Source organism: Anomalospiza imberbis, chromosome 1 (assembly GCF_031753505.1).
Source record: "Anomalospiza imberbis isolate Cuckoo-Finch-1a 21T00152 chromosome 1, ASM3175350v1, whole genome shotgun sequence".
NCBI classification, from domain to species: Eukaryota; Metazoa; Chordata; class Aves; order Passeriformes; family Viduidae; genus Anomalospiza; species Anomalospiza imberbis.
In genome coordinates, this window is record NC_089681.1 from 114,321,106 (window position 1) to 114,325,972 (window position 4,867).

A 4,867-nucleotide genomic window follows, 5' to 3' on the forward strand; every position below is an offset into this window, starting at 1 on the left:
ACCAACCACTTCCCCCTACCAAACCTCTTCTCACTGATAGAGATCATAGTGTGTTGGGGGGGAAAGTTTGTTGCTGTTGATATTCCTTATGGAGCTGCTCAAAGATCCTGACTGAAGTCTGATCTTCTAGCTGTATTTGGGGCAATCAAGAGCTAGAGTTTCACTGCCTGAGCAATAAAATAGAAAAGTCCATGAACACAAGGAAAAGCATTAGAAACCCTTCTGTTGGGGGCCCCCAGTATCACCCATACCTCTCCCCCAACTATATTTCATTTTAAACAGCTCTTAATCCTGCCCAAGGGAGAAATAGGTCATTGTTTCTTGCTAGATTAGCCTTCAGACTGGTTAAAGGCTTGTGTGCTGAGTCACTTCAGCTGGGATGACACCAGCTCACTTACCTCTTCAGACAAAACCACAAAAGCAAAGCTAGACACCAAAGCACCTACACTGTTTATAGCTGCCATCCTTGCTCAGCAGGTTTCCAGTGTTTCAGGTCAGGTATGAGTCCACAGCTGGCTTTAGAAAAGGTCCTGGGCAGGCCTGGGAGGACCTTTACCAGACATATTTCTGGAATATCTGCAACTAATAGTTTTATTGGTCATCCCCAAAGCCTCTGAACTCTTCTGACCCCTGGCTGAAGAAATGCAGCCACCAGGTTCTCCTCTGAATACTTTTTAGAGCTCCTTCTTGTCCTTGAGGGCTTCCATTCTTCCTGGCCACAAAGTCCTGGTGATTTCTTCACAGTCTGACAAGTCTGAAGAGGTTGTGGAGTTGAAGAGGTTTAGGTTGGCATTATGGGCAGTGCTTAAGGGACCTAGCCTGGTTACTCTTTAATGTGTGGAAGAGAGGAATTGTGAGTTAAAATCAGTAGGCAGAGCACACTGGGCACTTGCAGAGGTTTTAGTCAGGTTGAGAGCTCTCTGCTTGCTTTTCTCTGTGATGCCAACCAGATGCAGCAGCAGGAAAAGGGGGAAAGAGGACCTGTCACAAAGCATTGGCTCCTACAGCAGGCTGGGCTTGCCTGGCATCACTCCTGGATCTGAGTCAGCTAGTAGTTGAGTAAAATTAGGTCACCTGCCACCATGTTCTTAGATTTTAACATGATATTTGAGGTTAGGTAAATAGATTAGTGAGAGAAAGCTGGCTCTGAGAATGGAGTGCTTGGTGGAAGAATGTGTGGGTGCCTTAATCTGGTTTTATACAAGTCCTAATGGTCCTGAAGAAGTCCTGGCTATGATCACAGCTGCAGATTCAGTCCTTCTGCTGTGGGAGAGACCCCCATGGGACTGCTGTAGAGTGGAAGTTGGTACCTTGAGAAAAGAGGGGGTAGATGTGCTGCCTCCAGAGGAGAGACTGGTGGGGCTGGGTTTTTGGTGAGCTGTCAGACTGGCCACATGACGGGATGCTCTGTGATGAGTGAAGTTTTCCTGCTGCCATGGCTCCCTAAGCCCTCCCCAACAGCCAGAGAGAAAGGGTGCTTGGGGAAGCACATTGGTTGGTTCCCCCCACTCCTCCAGTCCTGAGCTCATGGTACAGCTGTTCTGCCAAAAGTGAATGTTTTTTGCAAATAGGCACTAGCTGCTGTGTGAGGAGCACAGATGAGAGGTTTCAAGAAAGAAGCAGAATTTTAATTCAGAACAAATGTAGAAGACTGCAATATGTGTGGTATGTTCAGCACAGCTTTGAGGCTTTGCTGTCTTGTTTTTAATTATATCCTAATATGATAGCATGCCACATTATTCATGTTCTTAATAATGGCTTGTATTGTTTAAGGAGATGTAAACAAAGAGACCCTGGGGATATACAAAGCTCAGACATTTTAAAACTAGTAAGATTCAACTACTTCAAATGCTTGTTTATTTTAAAGGGGTGTATCTTTATCTTCAGCAAACCCAGCATCTCTCAATCCAGGCCAAGAGAGATTTCAGAGGGACTGCATGATTCTTAGCTCAAAATTAGGGATCCAGCACTGATTTGTTTGGTGTAGGTTGCTACAAGATGTTTTACAAAATGTTTCTGCATTATATTTAAACAGAAAACTTGCTTGAGTATTACTCTCTATGAATAAAAATGATTTACCCTGGCAGGTTTGAAATTATTACTTTACATATCAACCAAGGGACTGACAGTCACGTTTATGTGAGAAAAATATCTGGTGCTAGAACACAATACTCTTAATGGCATTTGGTGAGGAAAGTTTTATCTGCAAACTGACTTTTTTTCCTTTTTCAAAATGAATTAATTATTTTTTAAAACACCCTTATTTAATTGAACTGTTAACATGAATGAATTCCTGGAGTTCTAATATTCTACTCCCAAGCTGCAGCAAAAGGGCCCGTTCTGTGATACTGGATGTTCTGTGATGTTTCTGTGATGCTGAAGGATGGGGATAGCTTCACATAACAGCATGGAAATTAATCTGAAAAAAAAAATATTATATTGTGCCAGGATTTAGAAAAGAATAGCAGATGAGAAAGAATTGGATTAGAAGAGAAGTCATTAAACAGTTAGCTGAGCTAGGTGATACAGAAGGAAATGTTCAAAAGGCAATGGAGATAACTAGGTGAAAAAATCTAAACTTGGTGGGAGAGGACATCCAGTAAACTGGAAAAAAAAAGAGTGTCAAGGGAGAATGCTATCAGTGTGTACATCCAGTGATAGCAAAATGACATCTTTTCATACCTCACTGCTCTGAGCTCTTTTTTGTGACTGCATACAAAAGCCTTACCCTGTTAAGATAGGCACAATCCAGGATCAATATTGCACTCACATCTAGGACCACATTCTGTTTGCCTTGCTTTCCTAAATAGTGACATTATTTAAGTAGAATTTATTTGCAATATATTAGTATATTTTATGTATCAGTAATTCCTCTTGAACAAGGAGACTAAATGCCAAGGAAAGAGGAGTGGGAGAATCTCAGTGGGAATTAGAAAATAGTATGGTATATCTCAGCATCCAGACCTATCTTAAACCATAACTCTATGCATGCATGTAGGGATTATCAGTGATATCTGTTGTTTCATCCAGTTTGGACTAAAGTGTCATGTTCTGCTTAATAATGGCAGATACAGACTAGGATAACAGTGTATAATCTAAATTTGTCTTTAAAAGAAAATTATTTTTTTATGATTAGCATCTTAGCATAATTTCAGGATCTAGTTTCCTGAAAATCAAAAGAAATTACCTTAGTCAAAGTGCAGATTTGGGTTTTACACAACTTGCCTTTACAGGAAATGGTTTAAAATAATAAATTTACACCAAATCTGGTATATAGTTAACAGCTCACTGTTTCCTCCCATGTCTGGATATTAATTTGACTATAAGGAATGAGATCTCAGAAAATACCCTGACAGATGACACCAGTTATCTGTAACTATTTTCCCCTTTAAATTTAAATATTGAAGTACCTGATTCTACTTATAAAGGACCTATACCTGCAATGACCAAATTTTGTAGAGATGACTTGCTTCTACTTTTCTTTTTTTTTCACAAAGGATGCAAATGAAAATAAGTCTGTGCTTTAAAATTTTGCCTGAAATAGTGTAAAAGTTATTTCATCTGCTAATAATGGAAAATATTACAATGTCACCACAGTGACACAGTATCAGCACTGTGTATTAACATGTTGCTTACACAGAACACCAAAATTCTTTCCAGCTCCTTGCAATACATCCTGGAAGAGTGGAAGGGCATATCTCTTCCAGTTGGTCCTGGCATGAAATCCAAGATGAGACAAATTGGGAATGAATCACAGTTTGTGTTATAAATATGAGCCTGGAAATGACTCAGCTGGAAAATTTCAGAGCTCAGTTTTATGCTGAAGGAAGAGCAAGTATTGCTGAGTAGACCACTGGTGCTTAGTCACTTTACAGAGGGGTTGTGGTGTGATCATGGTCTTGCCTTGAGACAGGTGGGGTCTCCAGTGTTATGAAAATGGATCCATTTTGCAAGGCAGGAGGTTCTAATCCCCTGGCATCATCTTCTGGAAGCTGACACAGCTTATTATTCTGCAGATACTGTTTTTTTTTTTGTTTTGTTTTGTTTTGTTTTGTTTTTTTCCTCCTTGGCTCTTAAGGAAATACAACTTTTTCTTTGGCCTGTGATGGGGATAAAGGTCTGCACTTCTGGAGCTACCTGTGATTTAAGTGGGGTGAAGTACTCAAAAAAAGCTTTTTTATTTTGTTATTTTCCCTCTATTTTGGTCTAAGAAAACTTCTGTAATTCTATTAGAGGAGTAGGAGTTGCAGACATGAACATGTATGCAGGCTAAAGGGGAACTGAGGGGAAAACAACTTTGATTCAAGTGCTATTATTATTGCTAAAATGTCAGACATTTATTTATATTATGTAATACAGCTATTCCTAGTATTTTAGGAAATAGCATTTCCTGTGAAGACGGGGAATGCCCTCTCCCTGGTAAATTTACATGAATTGATAAACTGAATGATTAATGAAATCAGAGTCTGGGTATTTAACTATGTATAAAAATGGTAATGTGCCAGCTTGTGTCTTGGGATAATGGAGGCAGACTAGTCCTGACAGTCATCGAAAGGGATTTAATTTCCCAGACATTTAATCCAAGCTGTTTTGTGCCCTGGTCTGCACAACACTATATTTCAATGCAATCTTATATAGCAAAGACATTAACATCTTAGAAAGTATATCATATGTGATCAGTTTTTCATTCAGGAGAGTCATAGGACAGCACCAAAATGCCATGTTGTAGAGTTTGGCTGTCATGATCAATTTGTAGAATGAAATAAGTATCTGTTTTTTTACTTGTAAATCAAAATCAACAGTGAAACCTATTTATTGCCATAGGGACCATATTTAAAATTCCAGAAGCTTCTCAGTTGATTAATTT